General features: G+C 44.5%; 1 long non-coding RNA gene across 1 annotated transcript in view; it reads right to left on the reverse strand.

Annotated features, from left to right (window-relative positions):
- Positions 1-336: 336 nt before the first annotated feature.
- The window catches only part of LOC143929933 (uncharacterized), a 37,554-nt gene continuing 14,744 nt past the window's right edge, over positions 337-23,146 (reverse strand). The window contains exon 2 of the long non-coding RNA XR_013262651.1: positions 337-757. This is a non-coding gene — a long non-coding RNA (uncharacterized LOC143929933). The remainder of the gene's footprint in view (positions 758-23,146) is intronic.

Here is a 23,146-nt window from a genome sequence, read left to right on the forward strand (position 1 = left end):
AATACCGACCGCCGCAGGCACCGGGCGGGCAGGCAAGGACGTACATGTAAGCCCTTATGCCTGCCCGTGCTATTCTGTCGACGTACATCGTCGTGCGGCGGTCGGCAAGTGGTTAAAGACGGTTTGCTCATTTCTCCTTATTTTTTTTAATTTTTTTTGTGTGTAAACTTACAACAACATTATTGTATTTTTTAGATTTTCTTTTTCTTTTTTAATCTACAGGAGGTTGTTTAGTGTTGTTACCCCTTGTTATTTAGTTCACTTTGTATTTTTGAAATGTACCTGCCTGCTCACAAATAAACTGTACTTTTTGAAGGAAAACACATTACACAAGTATTTCATCAAACAAAAAAAAAATTATTTTGTTCGCTAGAAACTAAAAATAGGAACGCAGCACTGGAGAAACTTCTTAACTTTGGTGCAGCCTTTGGCCCCCAGGGCAGACATGACTAAATTAGATATTAAAAAATTGGTGGCCTGAGGAGTAGATATCTCAGGGAGAGAAGTCTGGTCCCGAAGTCCTAGAGAGCAGGAAATTCAGACCATTTCTGTACCCAGGATGTGGATCTTCAAGAGGCTGCATCTTCTGGCACACCAGACTCAACCCAGGCCATCACTCTCTGGTCTTCCTTCGGGATTTCCCACCAGGCATCCTTCCAGGCTGTGACTGGGCTCTTGTAGCTGGGGCAGGAGAAGGAGGGCGTTGGTCAACCTCCTGGCTGCCACTTGCCACAGCCTCCCCCCAACTGAGGTCATCCTGTGTATGAAAAGGGGACATAGTTTTAGTTTTTTGATCATCAATCACACCATTTTGTGCTCCTGGCTTTTGCTAATTGAATGTTACCGAATAGAACAGACTATCATTCTGACACCAGCATTTTTCTTTCCCGTCCCAAACATTTTTGGTCACTACTGTCTATTGAGATGTAAACCACTTGGAGAAATCTCAACTTACTGATCAATAAGAACATCTAGTTAACATCATTAAATGTAACACAAGAAATATGTTAAACAATGCAATACCTGTCTCAAGCTGGGCCCCACCACATGGTGCTGCCTGGAAGGCCCAGGTTGGACATCAGAAGCCTCAGCTCAGCCTGGCAAAGTGCACCATCCTGGGGTAATAAACAGAATCTGTATCTCCTGCTCTCAAGGACTCCAGGTGCTTCTTTCTCTCCCTGAGATATGTCATCTTCATGGCCCCAATTTTCCGATTCAGATAGGCCATGTCTTGTAAGACCATGATCCGCAACAAAGCAAGCAGCTGTGTTTTATATACAGTGCGCATGCGTGAAACTCCGCCCGCCCCTGACGTTCTTTCCAGACTATTCCCTGCCCCTTCGCTTCCCACGCAGTGGAGAGAGCACATGGCGGAGAGAACGCAGGTGCGCACTAATAGTTCCACTAACGAGGAGGAGGGTGAGGAAAGCCCGGAGCCTGGAACGTCCTGATCCAGGAAGACAAGATTTAAGGCCTCAAATATGTCTTTTGGAGAGATGGTGGACATATTGAACAGGACCGACTATGATGGGAAGTATGGACCTTACCCAAACCCAAATATCAGAAAGGCCAAGATCATGACTAAAGTTGTGAAGAGTCTTCTGAAGAATTTTGGGGTACGACGATCCAAGGATCAACTGAGAAAACGCTGGTCAGACCTGAAACTGAGGGAGCATGAGCATTACCTAAGGATCAAGTGTGTTCTTAAAAAAAGTAAGTAGTTGTCATGTGTTCATATGATTATTCTTGCTTGCATACATGCTCCATGTGCTTTGATTTCATGTTGTACATTTTAAAATGGCCACTTTCAAGGTCATGGTTTCGTTCGTTCGTATGAAACATTGTTCTGCAGGGAAGTATTCCAGCTTAACAAAGTGTCCCCAATAATGTTCTCACCTTGTAACTCGGGCCAAAAACACAATTGTACAACACTTCCAAGCAATGTTTCATATTCCTATTTCTGCCCTCTGTGTGCTAATTAATCTTTGTTTATATTCTCATAGGGGAGAGAAGACTCGGCAAGTATGAGGACACCAGGGACCACACCCCTCCCAAAGAAGGCCAACATCCAAAAGCAGAAACAGAGGAGCAGGAGCAGGAGCAGGAGGAGGAGAAAGGGGAGATTGTGGAGGTTGGACAAATTGTCACCACAACAGGTGAGTGTCGGAGAACACAGCTTCTGGTAAGCTCATCAATGTATATCACCATATTTGGATTACATGGTGTGTTTGTTTGCTTTGTTTTGTAGGTGATGTGGAAGAAGATTCCCGTTTTACCAGTGAAAGTGCCCAGATCTTGATCAGGGAGATAATGGGGTGCAATCGGGATTTGGAAATTGTACAACAAAACATCAATGATGTTAAAAATAAAATGAAGAACATCATTGATGTTTTTGGGAGAGTGTGAAAACTAAAAAACTAGATAGGGTTTTATTTTTGCTTTTTAACCAAAAAATGTTGTATTTTGCAAAATTAAAAATTTGTAAGATGCACAGAGTGTGTAAACATGCGCTATCTCCCATCGTGGGGGATCAATGTACATGTTTTGTGTAAAGTGTCTGAGATGAAGGGGTTGCACCCCCAAAGCATGTACTTTGATCCCCCATGATGGGAGATAGCACATGTTGACACACTCTGTGCATCTTTCAAATGTGTTTTTTTGTGATGAAGGCAATATCAGCCCAGTTTGTACATACTCATGTCTGATATTCTCTTCACTTTTCAAAGTTGAACTTTGTAAGTTCCTATGTTCTGTATTTTACGGTTTGATACATGCCTGTTTACACAAAAAAAACAAGGAATAAAAAATATGATTAAACTCTGTTTTGGATACACAAAATCTCTTGGTTTGTTGTAAAAACCTTTAATAAACGCACATATGAATGAGCTTGTATTAAAAAGTTGAATTCTCAACAATGTGTGGCTTCCTTTTTTATTGGGCATAAAATGTATTTGTAGTCAAATTTGAGTTTGTGCTGAGGAGTGCGATTTACTAAAGGTAACTCCACTTTGCACTCCAAGTGCAGTTTCAGGTGTACTTTTGCAGTGCACTTGTAGTGCATAGTGGATGTGCCTTTAGTAAAAAGCACCCACAGTGAGGTGTACATTTGGACAATCATGCCATTTTCCTGCCATGGTGCTGAAAATGAGCACGATTTTGATCAGTAATGCACTACATACATTAGTTAACAAAAAGAAGGTGTGTGTGTAGCAGACCCACAACATAATAAGATTATCTGAAGAAGAGACTGTCCCCTCATCTCGCTCTGAACTTGGGTTTGCACTGTTGGTGAAAAAGGCACAACTTTAATAAAACTGGCAAAGTGGGAGGCCACAGTCTGCCATTCCTGTGGCGTTGAAGGACACTGTGTAGTGAAACAAGAACAAAAACTAGTAATTTGACAAATCAACATTGCATGCAGATTAGACAACCACATTTTTTGACAAAATTAGTATAACATTTTTTTAACTGAGTATTTAAAGCCTAAAGTATAAGGTCCCCTTATGAGAGCCATAACCCCCCCCCCCATCTGATGGGCCCTTGCTAAAAAATGAGGGGGGATGTTTAGGACAGGTAACCCTCTCCACTTTATTGAGAGCTGAATGCCTAAATAATGTGTGATACTTTGGGAAGCCCCTCCTTAGTTATACTATTGGCAGCCCACCGGACAGGTAAGAAGTGTCATAATAACAAAATGGAAGCACATTTTGACATTCTGCTATTACATAGCAAGAAATTGAATGTGTTAAAAAAATCAAAATAGCATTTGAAAGTATTGAGGCAGGCCCTTACACTACATGTTTTGGTGAATTTGTCTATAAATGTGATCATGAAAAAGGTATTTAGAGTGTGTATTGGGTTGGGTCAAGTCATCAGATAGAGGATTGCTATCAGCTGAGCTAGCAGTTGGGGAGAGGGGGGTTACTAATGAGTTTGGCACAACTCCAAAAATAAAAAAAAGGTCACTTTGCATGAATTGAAGCACACACATCACATTTGTCGAGATTTTAGGGGGTGTTTAGGGGAAAGCAATACTATGGAGCTGCCAAAAGACATTGTTAAGTGACTAGACTATAGTTTTAGGGGCCAAGAAGAGCATGGTGGGGAAGTTAGTGAGGCAAATATGCCTGAGGACAAAGAGGCAGAGCATATGAATTAGAGCATATTGCAATGATGGTAATTAGGTAATGAGGAAAGAAATGAAAGACATTAGCAATCATAAAATACATAGAATGTGATGTTAAAGGATAAAACTTAGCATAATATAGTCCTTCGGCAGGAGCTGAATGATGGCAGAACAGGTATCTGGAATAATGATCCCCAGAGCCTGGGGGGGGGGGGGGGTGCCTGTAGAGAACTTGAGGTCCAGAAGACTTCTCCCTGTCGCCAAGTAGCGCAACGTGGCGATGAGCCTCTGCTCCGGAGTGATGGCTTGCCACATGCAGGTATCCTGCCTGGTGATATAAGGGGTCAGCAAAGCCAGCAGACGGTGAAAAATGGGGTCCGTCATCCTGAGAAGAATCCAGAAATGATCAGGATTATTCTCGCGGATCTCACGGAGCAAAGGCATGTAGGAGAACTGGTGACGCTGGCGCAACCAATTCTTGGTCCACAAACGCCTCCCCTCCCTGTTCATGGACTGGGCTTGTGTCAAAGTCAAAGTAAGAACCCCAACACGAAGCCCTTGCACAGCACAAACTGTACGATGAGTACGTAGACTAAACATGTTTGGAAAACAGTCGGCTCGTCAGAACGGACACCAGAAAGCACCGATAAACAGCAAGGCCTGAAAGGACGACCTGAATAGCAGAAGCAAGCAGACAATAAAAAATGCCTTTCAAAGCGTACTATACTAAGATATAGTCCACAATGAGAAGCAAATACTTAATGACTGCACGCACTGATTATCAGATACGCAAAGACAAGCACAAACTGAAGAGCAGTAGCGATCTGAATCACTAATCTGAAAAGCGCGAATCGTCTCTCACCAAACTTCTACTAAAACACGAGATCAGCAGAAGGAGCCCAAAGGGTGCCGGACGTGGTGCTGAACTTCCTTTTTCTAGTTCCGCCGTACACGGCTTACATCACCGCGTTCTTGGCAACCACTAAATCAGACAACTTGGTCCGACCGTGTGTATGCAACAGTTTCGGGCACAATCCATCGGACTAAATCCGACTGACAAAATCCGACGGATTTGGTTGGCAAAATCTCCGACCGTGTGTACAGGGGCTTAGAGTGCTTACAGTGTTGTGGCAACACCAACACCTTAGGCCCAAATTTCTGCAGAGCATATAGGGCAGGCCCCTACTTTCAAACATCCAACTTACAAACATCTCCTACTTGCAAAGGGAAGGAGACAACGGGAAGGGAGATGAAAAAAGACGAACGACAAAAAAAATTATACAGGGGTGATAACCTTTCCCTATGTTTTCCAAAAAGCTTAAAAATTGATTTTTTGACTGGAGTTACACTTTAAAAATGTACCAGTTCAAAATTACAAACAGATTCTACTTAACACAACAAACCTACACAGTCCCTGTCTTGTTTGCACCACCTGTATACTGCTGTTCTGAGTATATAGGGTCTGGGGGCCCCCACGCCTTTCCATTTTTTATTTGGGTATGGGATTCCCCTTAATATCCGTACAAGACTCAAAGGGGCTGGTAATGGACAGGGAGCTACCTATGCCATTTTTATCACTGATTTTCATTCATATTGCCGGAACCAGACATTACATTAAAAACGCAAGCAGTTAAATTTTTGTGCAAGGACTGTTCTAAACACTGGAAACACGTGCCACTTCACCGGCATACTATAGACACCCCTCCCCCGGCACTATATTTAAAGGAATATTTCACTTTTTTTCACTTTAATCATCATTAAAATCAGTGCTCCCAAAAAAAGGGCCGTCTTTTAAAAAAAATTGGCATTGATCCATGTCCCCTGGGGCAGGACCCGGGTCCCCAAACCCTTTTTAGGGCAATATTTTGCATATTAGCCTTTAACCGCTTAAGGACCACCTCACGCTGATGTGCGTCAGCAGAATGGCACGGCTGGGCACAAGCACGTACAGGTACGTTGCTCTTTAACCACTTCACCCCCGGACCAATTTTCAGCCTAAGGACCAGAGGTCTTTTTACAATTTCGCACTGCACTGCTTTAACTGCAACATGCAATGTTGTACCCAAACGAAATTTGCATCCTTTTCTTCCCACAAATGAGCTTTCTTTTGATGGTATTTGATTGCCTCTGCAATTTTTATTTTTTGTGATATAAATGGAAAAAGACAGAAAATTTTGAGAAAATAAGATATTTTCTACTTTTTGTTATAAGAAAAATCGAATAAACTAAATTTTAGTCATACATTTAGGGCAAAATGTATTCAGCCACATGTCTTTAGTAAAAAAATGTCAATAAATGTATATTTATTGGTTTGCGCAAAAGTTATAGAGTCTACAAACTAGAATACATTTTCTGGAATTTACACAGCTTTTAATTTACGACTGCCTATCTCATTTCTTGAGGTGCTAAAATGGCAGGGCAGTACAAACCCCTCCCCAAATGACCCCATTTTGGAAAGGAGACACCCCAAGGAAATTGCTGAGGGGCATATTGAGCCCATTGAATATTTTTTTTTTGTCCCAAGTGATAATAAAATAATGACACAAAAAAAAAAAAAAGTTTACAAAAAGTTGGCACTAAATGATATATTGCTCACACATGCCATAGTTATATGTGGAATTGCACCCCAAAATATATTCTGCTGCTTCTCCTGAGTACGAGGATACCACATATGTGGGACTTTTTTGGAGTCTAGCTTTTTTGGAGTACGGCACCCCGAAACACAATCACTGCCTTCAGGGTTTCTAAGGGTGCAAATTTTTGATTTCACTCCTCACTACCTATCACAGTTTCTAAGGCCATAAAATGCCAAAATAGCACAACCCCCCCCCCCCAAATGACCCCATTTTGGAAAGTAGACACCCCAAGCTATTTACTGAGAGGCATGTTGAGTCCATGAAATATTTTATATTTTGCCACAAGTTGCAGGAATATTACAATTTTTTTTTTTTTTGCACAAAGTTGTCACTAAATGATATATTGCTCACACATGCTATGGGCATAAGTCAAATTACACCCCAAAATAAATTCTGCTGCTTCTCCCGAGTACGGGGATACCACATGTGGGGGACTTTTTGGGAGCCTAGCCACGTACGGGACCCCGAAAACCAAGCACTGCCTTCCGGATTTAAATATAAAACTCTACCAAAAAAACTGTTAGCGATCGCAGGGATCAGGCCTGACTCTGCGATCGCTTCAGTTATGTGTTTAGTGTTTTGTAACAGTGGTCGATCGATACTGCACTTGGGTGGCAGGTATCTGGGCTGATCCCGCTAACAAAGTGTTTTTTCGGAACCCTAAACTGCTGGGGACGCTAGTATAGATCTGATCAGATCAGATATTGATCTGTTCAGATTCTATACCACTACGGGAGGTTTATGCTTTACGTGTGGGTGTTAGCGGTACTGGCACTAACCTAGCGCTGCCTGGGGCGACGCAGACCCTGGCCCTAAAACCTAATTGATATCACCCGCCGGGTGATCAGGGGGTTAAACCTTTATTGGGTAATAAATGGTGGGTGCCCTGATGCTATAAAAAGCAAACTAACCAGAGTCACCCGTAACACTTATACGGTGATCACTGGTGAAAGGGTTAACTAGGGGCAATCAGGGGGTTCAAATTTTTATTAGGTAGTATATGGGGGTCCTTGGCGCGATATAAAAACCTGACGGGGAACCTAAATAACTAACTGGCTAACCAGCGTCACCAGTGACACTTATACTGTGATCGCTGGTGAAAGGGTTAACTAGGGGCAATCAGGGGGTTAAAAACATTATTGGGTAGTATATGGGGGTACCTAACGCTATAAAAACCTGGCGGTGAACCTAACAAAATAACTAGCTACCTAGCGACACTAGTGACACTAATGCAGCGATCAGAAAAATGATTGCTTAGTGACACTGGCGAAAGGGGGTGAAAAGGGTTAACTAGGGGCAATCAGGGGGTTAAAACCATTATTGGGTAGTATATCGGGGTGATCGGGGGGGGGGGGGGTTGTGTGCCTGTGTGTGCCTACATGTTAGTGTAGTGTTGGTGCACACTTACTTTCGCTTCTCCTCGTAGTCCGGTCAAAAAGACCGCCCCGAGGAGAATGACATCACTTCCTCCCTGCCTGTGTTTACTATACACAGTGGGAGGAAGCTTCTCATTCGCCAGGAGCGATCGAGAGGGGATGGCCAGAAACCAACGGCCATGCCCTCATCCCGGATTGCTCCTGAAGCGAAACGGACCGCCGCATCCAGCGGGAGGGGGTCCGACCGGACCCCCCACCCACTGGAAGGCAAGCACGTACATGCTTGTGCCTGTACATGCCATTGTGATGACGTACATTGGCATGCTGCGGTCCTTAAGTGGTTGGGCGGCACAGTGGTGGAGTGGCTAGCACTCTCACCTAGCAGTAAGAAGGGTCACTGGTTCGAATCCCAACCAGGACACTACCTGCCTGGAGTTTGCATGTTCTCCCTGTGCCTGCGTGGGTTTCCTCCGGGTACTCCGGTTTCCTCCCACAGACCAAAGACATGCAGGTAGGTTAATTGGTTTCTGTCCAAAATTGGCCCTAGTATATGAATGGGGATTGTGGGTAGGGACCAATGTGAATGTGTAAAGTACAGGGATAGGGACAATTGTAGACACTCGGGTTGAACTGGATGGACTGGTGTCTTTATTCAACCTTACTAACTATGAAACTATGAAGTGCCCAGCCGTGAGTTGCAAACGCGCTGCCGGCGGCGCACTTGTGACCCAGTCCAGAGCTCCGTGACCGCGGCCACGGGACCCGCGGACCTGATTGCCACTGGTGTCCCGCGATCGGGTCACAGAGCTGAAGAATGAGGAGAGGTAAGTGTAAACAAACTACTGAGGCCATCACTGATCGTCTGTTCCCTGTTACAGGGAAAGACGATCAGTGACGTCAGACGCCAAGTCACGCCCCAAGTTAAAAAAACACACACACACACACACACACACACACACACACACACTTAACCCCTACACTGCTCCCTAGTGGTTAACCCCTTCACTGCCAGTGACATTTTTACAGTAATCAGTGCACTGTATTAATGCCAGTGGTCCCAAAAATGTGTCAAAATTGTCCGATGTGTCCGCCATAATGTCGAAGTCACAATAAAAATCACTGATCGCCGCCATTACTAGTAAAAAAAATAATTATTTATAAAAATTCCATAAAACTATCTTTGTACACGCTATAACTTTTGCGCAAACCAATCAATAAACGCTTATTGTGATTTTTTTTTTTACCAAAAATATGTAGAAGAATACGTACCAGTCTAAACTGAGGAAAAAAATGTTTTTTTTATATATATATTTTGGGGGATAATTATTATAGCAAAATGTAAAAAATAATGCGTTTTTTTCAAAATTGACGCAGTGCCAAATCGCCAAAAGGGGCTTGGTCCTTTAGCTGGAAAATGGTCCGGGGCTTAAGTGGTTAAAATTAGTACTTTTGATTTCGAACATTTGAGTCCCATAGACTTTAATGGGGTTCTAAAGTTCGTACGAATTTTCGGTCCGTTCGAATATTCTGGTGCGAACCGAACCAGGGGGTGTTCGGCTCATCCCTACCGAGTAACAGGAATCAGATCAGCAGGCAGAACAAACAGCAGGGGGTCTCAGGAATGCTGTAGACTGGACAGCAAGATGGTAAGGTAGCAGTCTTCTTTAAATAGGCTTCTTGGGGCCAAGTGCTGTCACATGGCGCGCGCACGTGCGCACCCGTGCGCGCTCCTTTGCGCTATCGCTCATGCCCGCACCAGTTCACGCTATCACGCATGCGCCGGATGGCTCTTTTGATGGGAATTTTGTGCACAGATCTTCTACTGTTAGCCAGATTACTGGAACATCTTCCTTGATACCAAGCCTATATCGTCATGAGCTATCGTCTATTTACAGACGTTTGTCTACTACCAAGATTAGGTTATTTTTGTTTTAGTGATATTGGTTATGATTTAACTCTTAGGCATTATGTGTTTTATGCAACATTTTTTGTAAAAATGTTTTAAACCTTTGTAGTAAAATATGTTTTTATAAATATGTGTGTACCTGTGCCTAAAAAGTCCAAATTCTCCCTTCTATTCCAAATCCCAGTATAACCACTCAAAATCCAGCGACGTACCAGTACATTGCTGGTCCTTGTTCATATATTGTAATGTTCTTTTTTTTTCATGCAGATATCTCCATTCACATGGATCTATATGGATGTAGAAATCTTTGCCAAGAAAATAAAAAAATATGCCAAAGCAGAGAAGCGATTCACCCTCAAACTCCCAAGCCTCCATACTTCGACATATGTGCTTTTTTTTAACTATGGTGGGAAAATCACCTCCTACAGCGTTGTAGTCACTGATTTATGTATTCTGAAAGCAGCAGCTGAATGCCATACCTGCAAAGCAAACAGTGGTTAACAATAAAACCCAGTAAGATTAAAACATTAATTCAATAAAACAACTACTTTTTTATTGCAATCCGTGCAAAAAAAAAAGTTAAAAAATATATGCCGAAATATAGGGGATCGTACCTCTGTTTAGCCAAGCTCCTATGCTTCCGCATATATGTTTTTTTTAACTGTGGTGTTGAAATCACCTCCTAGAGGGCTGTAGTCACTATTTATGTATTTTGAAAACAAACCCTGTTGCTGTCAGAATAAACAGATCAGTGTTGCAGCTGAATGGCATACCTGCATCGCAAACAAGGATTAACCATAAAACACAGTAACAATAAAACATTACAATAAAACAATAAGAAAAAAATATTAACTCGATAAAACAATTATTTTTGGCTTTCTTTATATATTTTTTACATTTTTTTATGGGGGGCTTTTTTTTTTTCTTACACTTTTTTTGTAACTGTAAAAAGCCTTGAACGTTCAAGGCTAGGGTCTCTCAAAATGTGATAGGGTCTCAAAAGATGTTAGATGGCTATGTGAATGTGTGCCCTATACTGTGCGGTGCTGTACCCTATACTAACTCTCTACTAGGGTATGGTAGCAATGTATACAGTTCTTGAGGCAGAGACCAGGTTGGCCAGGACAGGAGGAACAAAAATAGAGTATGTTACGCCTATATCCATGTCTACTACAGATGCATCTTTTTTCAGGTGCTCTTTGGGTAGGGGTACCAGGAAGGACATCCGGAAAATGCATCTCATGTAGCCGACTCCCTGCATCTGGATTGAGAAACTAGGCCACAGAACCGTCTTCCTGAAATTTTAGGAAGGATCCACTTCTTCCTGAAGTTTTTTATAGCACCAAACATTGAACACAGTTGGAATAAATATACAGACACTTTTTTTTTGTACCAGCATCTGGCTTTATGGGAAATTAATTACTGCTCCATCATCTGGTCCTTGAAGTCCACCCCTCCCATGTTAAGGTTGTAGTCATAGACAGAAAGGGGCTTCTCAATACCAGTTGCAGTTTGGACTGTCGTATCTGCGTGAATAGAAGACAGGATAAAAACACCCCATTTGTCCTTCCACTTCAATGCAAGCAATTCTTTATTTCTCAAGCAGGCTCTCTCCCCCCATCTAATTTGGGAATTTAAAAGCCGCTGGGAGCCCCGGCAATTAGGTTGCACATGAGCCAATTTCAAATTCAAAAATGTGTCAAATAATTGTGCATGTACAAGTGGTACCCATTTCCAAATAAGGGTGACACCAAGTTCCAAACAATCTTGCCACTGCTCCCTATGGAGTCTGGGCAGTTGGTTGCCTCCACATGACTATCTTTTCCCATATCTGGCACCCTTGCTGGGGAGAAACTGTTGGAGGGTATACAAGGCTGCACATTTTTGGTTAAAATGATTTACCAGGGGCCAAATTTTGTGGAGCAGATCATATTCAGGGTCACCCCGAGAACGACAGAGTTCATTGTCGTTAAAGTGCATAAATCACATAATATTCTCATATCTATGCCTGGCCATAGCAGCAGAGAACTTGGGAATATGATGAATTGGGTCTGTGGACCAATATGAATGCAACTCATTCTTTTTAGTAATGTCCACGTTGAGGGTTAGGCCCACAAACATCTCAAATTTGGAAACTGAGACATGTTTCTATTTGAATTGTCTGGCAACGTTCAATATGGGTTTGCAGTGATAAATTGTTCAGCATATAAATTGCTTTGGTCCACAACAGATCCGTACAGATCCTCCATGAAAAACTGTTTCAGACAAATAACATCTTGCTCCTTTCCGGGAAGTAGGCTTATATAGGACGTTGACCTACCAATGAAAATCCTTAAAAGTTATCCATAAACTTATTGTATCAGAGACTTGGCAGAAAACTCAGTTTAAAATCATCCACAGGGCTTAACTCCCCTTCCGCACTAACTCTTCAGACTCCTCGCAAGCACAATGCCCTTGGTGCACAGTACCATGCCCTACACTGCTACACCAACTATGGGATTGCTCAGCTATCTCTCGATACTGGGACTCTGTTATTGCCTACATCTCCAAAGTTACTAAGTCTCAACTACCCAAAGACCCTTTACTATGCCTTTTTGGATGTCCGCAAAAATTACATCGAACAACCTCTGACAATGGACTCAAATATGCTTACTGCTAGCTCCCAGGACGATCATGAATATTTGGATCAAATCCTCACCACCTTGTCTTCCGGCTATAAAACGGGTGTTACTGTAGCTTTATAGCCTAGAAAGGCTGGACACCATTGTGTTAAACTTTTGTTCTACTCAATGTTTCTTTGCCACATGGTGAATATTTAGGGAGTTCCATTTACCCAGGAAGAACTATCTTCTGCTATGAGCCCTTTTCGCTACACTGAATGGTATCTGAAACAGGACCTTACCAGCTCTTTAGGCAAACTTAAGCTACCAGCTCCTAAGGAGCCTCTTGATTTCTCCCTCCCTTGAGAACCAGAGTTGTTAGGTTGCGCTGTTCATCACTAATGCCATCATATGATCCTTTTGTGTTCACCACTTACATGAATATTACTCAGCTTCCATTCCTGAAGGTTCTACTTCATATTGTCGTACCACTTTGCATTTTTTTTTTTCATTATACTGATTACAGGCAATTCTGCCTCCTATCCTTCTTCCCTTAACCCCCCCCCCGTTTCTTTTTTTACTCCGCTCTCTCCCCTTCTACCCTTGTTGGGCCCTTGTTATATCACTTATTTGCATAGTATAAAGAGTCTGTGTTCAGTTCTGTACTTTATATTTGTAACTATTTGGTTATTGTGAAAATACAATAAATAGTCTTAAAAAAAACAGCTCCAAAAAAACCAAGGGGAGTACATTTTTTCTGTTTCCACCAGAATTCCAGGTTGGCCAGTATATGGGGGAAGTACGAGCACTGCAGAATCTGTGGGCTCCCAATCAAAATTTGCAAACGCATCAGAAACAGCACTATGGTCTCTACGTGCATTCAAATTCTTGGTGGCTGTGAGACACTACTTGTGCTAGCCACTGCACCAGCTTGAACTGAACTTATGGGACTCAGCACATCACCAAGTGTTACTACAGTGCAGGTTTGTCTAAGACCAGGTTACACTAGGCCGCTGGGGCTCACCAGTTAACAAGAAGGTAGAGCGGCACTAGTACTAGGACTCTGCCGCATCCGGGAATCATGCGATTACACCACCTCAGCAATCTGGGCTGGGGGTCGGGTACGCCTGACCTTAGCAGGGACCACTACTCTATCGTCAGAGCTATCTGTTAAGCTGCTGCTGCTGTCTACAGGTTTGTATTTTGAGCCTGATTCTGACAGTGAGTACTCCCCATCGCTCTCATATGTCTTGCTCAGAATCCTGTTTGCCTCATCACTAGTGTACCTTTCTTTTGACATTTTGGACACTAAATTTACAGGTGCCTGGTGCGACTCATAGGTAAAAAAAAGCACCTGGCTGTCAGGGACTGCATGAACTGCTACAAAAAAATGACCTGCTAATGCTTGCAGTGATAAAGCCTGACTCTGCTAACACTACAGTTGTATGCACTGTGTATCAGAAGTGACAGTAATCTACATTTTTGGGAACACTGTACTATTTGGGACTCTAGTATAGTCCTGATCTGGTTAAAGATATTGATCCTTTCAGACACTTTGTTAGTAATGAAGGTGTATAGTGTATGTGTGTTTGTGTTAGTGTTACTGGCAATGAAAGGTTAAAATGCATTAGTGAATATGTGGCGGTCAATCTGACGCTGTCAGGGATTGACTCTAACTGACGCGAAAGCTATCTGGCATTACCCATTACACTAATACAGTGATCAGAAAAAAAATCTGTACATTGTACTAATGACACAGCACAGCAGCACAGTGGTGTAGTGGTTAGCACTCTCACCTAGCAGTAAGAAGGGTCACTGGTTCAAATCCCAACCACGACACTACCTGCCTGGAGTTTGCATGTTCTCCCGGTGCCTGCATGGGTTTCCGCCGGGTACTCCGGTTTCCTCCCACAATCCAAAGACATGCAGGTAGGTTAATTGGCCTCTGTCCAAAAATTGGCCCTAGCATATGAATAAGGGCCTTGGATTGTGAGGGTAGGGAATGATGTCAGTGTGCAAGATACAGGGATAGGGACAATTGTAGACACTCACTAAGGTTGAACTGGATGGACTGGTGTCTTTATTATACCTTGCAAACTATGAAACTATGACACAGTGACAGGGCGTTAAATGAGGGGGAGGGGCACAGGGGGTTAAAACTTTATTAGGGAATATGTGGCAGAACCCTGAGTCTATGTAGGGCTGCTATCTAGTGTCACCAGTAGGGTTGAGCTTCGAGTTCGAATCAAACTCATGTTCTACTCGAACATTGCCTGTTCGCCTGTTCAGCGAACAGTGAAAAATTTGGGCTGTTCGCAGCAAATTCGAAAAGCCGGAACACCCTATACAAGTCTATGGGAGAAATCTAAAGTGCTAATTTTAAAGGGTAATATGCAGGTTACTGTCCTAAAAAGTGTTTGGGGACCCGGGTCCTGCCCCAAGGGACATGGATCAATGCTACGAAATTTAAAGGAATATTACACTTTTATTGTTTCACTTTAATCATTATTAAAATCACTGCTCCTGAAAAAACTGCCGTTTTTAAAACTTTTTTTTGCATTGATCCATGTCCCCTGGGGCAGGACCCGGGTCCCTAAACACTTTTTAGGACAGTAACCTGCATATTACCCTTTAAAATGAGCACTTTAGATTGTGAACGTTCGAGTCCCATAGACTTTAATAGGGTTCTAAAGTTCACACGAAGTTTAGGTCTGTTCGCAGGTTCTGGTGTGAACCGAACAGGGGGGGTGTTCGGCTCATCCCTAGTCACCAGTGACACCAATACCGTGATCAGTAAAAAATATGTACACTGTACCTAATGACACGGTTAGAAAAGGTTTTACGGTGTGTTTGTGTGCTTTTTTTACTCACTGAGTTTTCTCTCTTCTCTCTCTGGAACGGAAAAGGGCTCCATAAGAGAAGAGCTCGTCACATCCTATGCCTGTGTTTTCTAAACGCAGGCACATGATTAGAGATGGACGAACTTCCAACGGGACGTTTTGCGAAAGTGGCCAAAAGTTTGCGAACCGCAAAGTTCATGGCGGGCCACATTGACTTCAATGGCAGGCGAACCATAAAAACCTACAGGTCATATTTTCATCCACAAAATACTTACTAGCTGTGCACACATAGTCCCACCACATGGCCGCTGACATAACACATGTATGAAGTGAATCTGGGATCGACAACTACAAGCATTCTTTTTTTATCTGTGAAAAATTTTGACAATTCAGGACTCAGGAGCGCATGAAGGCAATGGAGGAGAGGAAAGGTCAGGCTAGGCTATGAAGAGGGTGCAGGAGATGATCACCAGCACCGTGATAGAGAGCACTGACACCAGCACTGAGAGATAGAGCACTAACACCAACACCGACATATAGAGCACTGACACCAGCACCGTGATGGAGTGCACTGACACCAGCACCGTGATATAGAGCACTGACACCAGCACCGAGATAGAGAGCACTGAGACCACACCAGTACCGAGATTGAGAGCACTGACACTACACCAGCACTAAGATAGAGAGAGAGCACTGACACCAGCAACGAGATAGAGAGCACTGACAGCAGCACTGATACCAGCAACTCGGTGCTGGGCACCAAAAAATATGACACAGCTCAACCTCTTCAAACAGGAGGGTACGGGCCAGGGGAGTAACTATAGGGGGTGCAGCAGTCGCGACTGCCCTGTGCTGCAGGGGCCCATGCAGCCCCCTCTAGATATGGCCTGCAGCAGCATAGGTAGCTAGGGGTACCAGTGCACCATGCACACGGGTGGCTGGAGGTGGAGGGTGACTAGCAGAGCTCCATGCTCGACTATCGCACTGGCTGCTCTTTAGTTGTGCATTCCCCGCATGACCTGTGTCCTCGGCTGGCTCCTCAGAGTACCCCTCTCCTGCTCCATGTATTGCCGCTTAGTCTGATGTCTGTTCTCCACAGCCAGAGTCTGCCAGCCCCCCCTCCCCCCATCATACACAGATGATGAAAGGTCTTTCTGGGAGATATGCTGATCACCCGTCCAGCACACTGGATGGAGCCCAGGCCAACATGGATAAGTGCGCGGCCTGCAGCTTGGTCATGGTGAGTGAGAGGACCCCCATCCCCCACACACCATTACTTACCCCCTCCATCTCCCCCTGGGGACAGGGGCCCCTTCTCACGTGGGGACAAGGACCCCCATCTCCCCTGGGGACAGGGACCCCTTCTCACCTGGGGGCAGTAACTTCATCTGCACTGGAGAAAAGGACCTCATCTCTTCTGGGGACGGGGACCCCATCCTGCCTAGGGACAGTCCCCCAATGGGGCACCTAAAAATAAAAATAAAATAAAAATAAAAAACTACTGATGCCAGTGGTGGAACTACAGGGCTCACAAAGGTCATACCTGTGACCACGCCCTGGAGTTCCACTGCCGGACTCAGAGGGAAGGGCCCTGGCTGGGGTTCAGGGGGGCCCTTCATGGTTTCTTGCATCGGGGCCCTGAACGTTCTAGTTACGCCACTGGTACGGGCATATAGTACGGTGTGCTTTTTTTGTACAAGGAAGTGAGCCAAATGTAGAAAAAATGTCTGTGCTCGATTAAATAAATCTTTTATAGAGATATACATGGTCTACTGGTCACATGTGTTGAATTCCTCCGAGATCCATGCCTTATTCATTTTTATAAATGTGAGGTAGTCAACACTGTCGTGAGCTAGGCGAGTGCGCTTATCGGTCACGATCCCCCCTGCTGCGCTTAACGTCCTTTCGGACAGGACACTGGATGAGTGACAAGCCAACAGTTCCATTGCAAATTGGGCAAGCTCTGGCCAGAGGTCAAGCCTGCCCACCCAGTAGTCCAGGGGTTCATCACTCCTCAGAGCATCCACATCGGCCGTGAACCCGATGTAGTCGGACACCTGTCGGTCTAGGCATTCCCTGATGCTGGATCCAAATGAGACCTGTCGATGGGTCGGCTGAAAGAATGACCTCATATCAGAAGTCACCAACACATCTTCAAACCGCCCAAATAGTACACCTATACCAGTCCTTACAAGGACCTTTGTGGACCTAGGAACTAGGGATTTGCAGACTGTCCCTCAGTCCCTACACTGATAAAAGACTGCTGCAGAATAGGGCAGCAGTCAGCAGCAGTGCACCACAACCCTATATATTGTACACCTATACCAGTCCTTACAAGGACCTTTGTGGACCTAGTAGCTAGTGATTTGCAGACTGTCCCTCAGTCACTACACTGATAAAAGACTGCTGCAGAAACCAGCAGTAATCTGCAGCACAGCCCTGCACCACAACCCTATATATTGTACACCTATACCAGTCCTTACTAGGACCTTTGTGGACCTAGTAGCTAGTGATTTGCAGACTGTCCCTCAGTCCCTACACTGATAAAAGACTTCTGCAGAAACCAGCAGTAATCTGTAGCACAGCCCTGCACCAGCACCCTATATATTGTACATCTATACTAGTCCTTACAAGGACCTTTGTAGACCTAGTAGCTAGTGATTTGCAGACTGACCCTCAGTCCCTACACTGATAAAAGACTGCTGCAGAATAGGGCAGCAGTCAGCAGCAGTGCACCAGCACCCTATATATTGTACACCTATACCAGTCCTTACAAGGACCTTTGTGGACCTAGTAGCTAGTGATTTGCAGACTGTCCCTCGGCCCCTACGCTGATAAAAGACAGCTGCAGAAACGAGCAGTAATCTGCAGCACAGCAATGCACCAGCACCCTATATATTGTACACCTATACCAGTCCTTAAAGGACCTTTGTGGACCTAATAGTAATAGCTAGCTAGTGATTAAACTCACTGTCCCTGCTGCACACAGCGTCCTGTCTCTACACTGACAAAAGACAGCTGCAATCACCAGCACAGCAGTGCACTGAACCCTATATACTGTACTACACCTATACCAGTCCTTAAAAGGACTTTTGTGAACCTAATAGCTAGCGATTTGTGTCACTACAGTCTGTCCCTGCTCCACACAGCAACCTTTTCCTACACTGACATAAGACAGAATGTAAAATGGGCGCCAGATCAGGTCTATTTATAAGGTAGGGGGAATGTCCAATTGTCCATGTGCTGAAATGTCTCAATTGGCTGTCCTGTACCCCATGATGGATGTGTCATCATGGGTCAAAGTTCTTTCACACTGTAAACACATATGTCCGCCGGGCGAACAGCAGCAATAGTCCACCAGTTTGGCGAATCGCGAAAATGCAAAATTTGCTGCAAACTGACCGCCGGGCGAACAGTTCGGCCATCCCTACACATGATCTCTGATTCACCAGTAATGATCAGCAGGTTCAGACCAGAATCATTGGAGCAAATCACGGCACAGCCAGGTGGGCGGGCGAGCGCTCCTTCTACACAAGCACGCTGATCATGTACTAGGTACTTCCCGCTGGCAGCTGAATGTAAAAAAAAAAATTGCCAGCTAAAAAAAAAAAATTAAAAAATGGTGTGGAGCCCCCCCAATCCATTCCAGGCCCGTCGGGTCTGATATGTATTAGGAGGGGAACCCCACGCCATAATAAAAAAAGTCCCCTCCTCCTGAACCATACATGGCCTCATGCCCTCAACATGGGGGGTGCTTTGGGGCAGAGGGGCTCTGCCACCCCACCCCAAAGCACCTTTCCCTATGTTGATGGGGCAAGGGCCTCTTCCCCACAACCCTGGGCTGTGGTTGTGGGGATCTGCGAGTGGGGGGCTTATCAGAGTGTGGAAGCCCCCTTTAGCAAGGGGGTCCACAGATCCTGCCCCCTCCCATTTGAATGAAGAAAAACAATGGCCCCGATGTAGATCCATCATCAATCAGGTCTACCGCCAAATCCTTTGCTGACCTGGGACTCCACACCATTTTAAAATGTTGGCGTGGGGTTCCCCTCCAAATTCATACCAGACCTGAAGGGGGGGGGTCATGCTGTTTTTTCACTAATTATTTTTCTGGCAATACTTTTTTTACATTTAGCTGTTAGCGGGGAACCCCACTGACAGCTGATGACTCATCAGTTTTTAAGGATGAGGCGGCCAGCTTCGCAGTCTGCTCCTTAGCAGCTACAGTATCTCACATTTTTGTAAATATTTTATTATATCTTTTCATGTGACAACACTGAAGAAATTACACTTTGCTACAAGGTAAAGTGGCGAGTGTACAGCATGTATAACAGTGTAAATTTGCTGTCCCTTCAAAATAACTCAACACACAGCCATTAATGTCTAAACCACTGGCAACAAAAGTGAGTACACCCCAAAGTGAAAATGTCCAAATTGGGCCCGATTAACCATTTTCCCTCCCAGTGTCATGATACTTGTTAGCGTTACAAGGTGTCAGGTGTGAATGGGGAGCAGGTGTGTTAAATTTGGTGTTATCTCTCTAATGCCCTGTACACATGGTCGGATATTCTGACGGAAAGGGTCCGATCGGATTATGTTGTCTGAAAATCCGATCGTGTGTGGGCTCTATCTGACTTTTTCTGTCGGAATTTCCAACACACAAAGTTTGAGAGCAGGATCTAAAATTTTCCGACAACAAAATCTGATTGGACTTTTTCCGATCGTTTGTAGAAAATTCCGATGGACAAAGTGCCACGCATGCTCATGCTCGTTCTGAACGATTGGATTTTCTGACAACTTTGTCCGACCGTGTGTATGCAAGACAAGTTTGTCACAAACAAGGCATTACTCTCTCATACTGGTCACTGGAAGTTTTTAAAAGAACTCTCTGAGGGGGGGCGTGGCCGGCAGCCGAGGAGTATGGCCGCGTAGTTAGAGAGCTCCGTCCACCGCAACATTCCGGAGCTTATTACCGCATACCTGGGCCTCAGCGCAACTTACCTCTCCAGGTCCGGGCAAACGAGGTGATCATGTCCCGTCGCAGAAAGGAAGCCAAGAGACTGAGCAGGATGACGGACTTCTACCGCCAGCCCCGCAATGCACAGGCCCAAGATGGCGCCGGTAAGCAGCATGTCAGGGAACGTGGCACACAGGCAGAGGAGCACTCCCCTGACACTGAGCACAGGCAGCCCCGGTCGGGATCTTCCCCCAGGGGATAGGCTCACCTCGCCAGCGGCGTCCTCTACCTCCAGCCCAGTGAAGGCAAAGCAACCCCACTTGCAGGAGAGGAGGGAGGAGGACTTTGGTGATGTTTCCCTAAACGATACTAGGGAATTACAAGACTCCATCTTGGAATTCCCCACTAGCAACCAACCTGTGATTGACACCACATTGAAGGATATGCTGGTATCTCTTCGCAGTACCATACATGCTGACATTTTGTCTCTTGCAAGCAGCTTTAAAGCAGAGGTCAAAGCGGTGGGAGACAGGGTCTCACATATAGAGCATAAAATGGGCGAATTTGCAGGGACTATTAATGAAGTCATCGATGCCCATAATGAGAGAGATGATGAGCTTGCTTTGATGAAGGAAAAACTGGCTGACCTTGAAGACCGATCAAGGAAAAATAATATAAAGATCCGCGGGATCCCAGAAGCAGTTAAGCCAGCGGAGTTGCAAGCTCACTTCCAAAAATTTTTGCAAGACGCTTTACCTGATGCCTCTATGTATGATCTAGCTATTGATAGGATCCACAGGCTACCCAAGCCCAAGCATATTCCGGATCACTTGCCCAGAGATACCATTGCCAGAATTCACTTTTTTCAAACCAAAGACAAATTTCTTTTACAAGTCAGGAACCCTGAAAACTTACCAGAATCAGCCCAGGGTCTCTCTTTCTTCCCTGACCTATCTTCCTTTACAATGCAAAGGCGCAGAAATATGGCGACTATTACAAAACCCTTAAGGAATCATCGCATTCCCTACAAGTGGGCATACCCGGCTAAACTGGTGGTTTCCTATGAAGGGAAGACTTTCACAATCAAGTCAGTGACAGAGGGCATCCGTCTACTGAGTGACTGGCGTATTTTTCCAAGGGAAGAAGATACCCATTCTGCGGGCTCATCCCCACGTCCAGGTTCTCCCACCTGGTCCAGACCCGGCACAAAGTGATGACCCAGGTACTCATTAAAGTAATTCAGTTTAGAGCTCCGGAACTCGGTGGACTTTCTAGCTCTCTATATGCCCTCTGTTGATTAAGGGTATTATCCCTACAGATTCTTTGAATCGCCTGATTTTATTTTTGTTTTTTCCTTGTTATTGTTATTTTTCTTTCATTTTTGACTGTTCTCGATTGCGCACTTTCGGGTGCACAAGGCGCGGAACACTCCACAGCAACGCCTCTATAGTAGGCCGAAGAACCACTCATATACCTGTATGCAGTACTAATCCTGGGGACCTCTTACCTTGACGGATTGTCCTTCCCTTTTTTTTTTTGATCTGTTATCTGTTTGTTTGAATGTTTTTTTCCTTGACGGGTGTTAGCTCACCGACTCAGGCCAATACTAATATTGTGCAGTTTGTTAATTTTGCTATTGGTTACTGCCTATCTGACCTGTTGTGCTGACTCTGACACCGGAGGTCAGCAGAATGGGTTTCAAGATTACTTCATTCAATGTCAGGGGGCTGAAATCTGCGGAGCGATGTCTTGTGTTTACAGGAAACGCATTTCCGCAGTTCCAAGCATCCGCAACTACAAAGTTCCCACTATCCTACAGCTTACTATTCTAATGCTCAAAAGAAACATAGAGGAGTAGCTATTTTGATAAGTAATTCAATCTCATTTAAATGCATTCATGTTGAAACTGACCAAGCTGGTAGATTTATCATTTTGGTAGGGGAAGTTAACAACGTTACATACACCTTTATTAACGTATACCTGCCTAATACCGGGCAGCTTTCTTTTTTACGTAGAATGTGGAAAAAGGTGAATGCAGTGCGCAAGGGATATCTGATTTTGTGCGGGGACTTTAATGCTATCCCCAACCACTCTCTTGATGTTTCTACCAACCCTTCCAGGACGGGAGGCAGGGTCTCCCTTGCGCGCTTCATGGCCTCAGAGAGTTTGTTTGATGTATGGAGGTGCCAGCACTCCACAGAATGTGATTACTCCTATTACTCCTCTGTACATAAATCTTATTCTAGAATTGATGTTTTTCTGCTTGATAAATTTTTACTCCAAAAAATCAGTTCTTCCTCTATCCATAATATCACGTGGTCAGACCACGCTCCGGTATCTATTGAGGTGGAGGGGTGGCGTACAGAAACAAGGGCAAATAGGTGGAAAAATGACACATTTTTATTTTCTCACCCGAAATTTAAGGCAGAGATTGCAACTGAACTGCGTGTTTTTTTTTTAGATCAATGCCCCATCGGTGACAGATCCTTTTATTCTTTGGAACTCTCACAAGGCTTTCGTGAGAGGCATCCTCATTAAAATGAGCAGCTCAGCCAGAAAGCAGTCCAACCTGAAGGTGCAATCCCTCATCTCCCAAATAGAGCACTTGGACTCAGCCAACAAACGCTCCCCTGACCCCTCTATAGGCAATCAGTTAGACACTTTGAGACACGAGCTACGCCTCTTGTTAATTTCACGTCAAACTAGGT

Source organism: Lithobates pipiens, unplaced genomic scaffold (genome assembly GCF_037356315.1).
Source record: "Lithobates pipiens isolate NorthernLeopardFrog02 unplaced genomic scaffold, aLitPip1_a1.2 Scaffold_25, whole genome shotgun sequence".
Classification (NCBI taxonomy): Eukaryota; Metazoa; Chordata; class Amphibia; order Anura; family Ranidae; genus Lithobates; species Lithobates pipiens.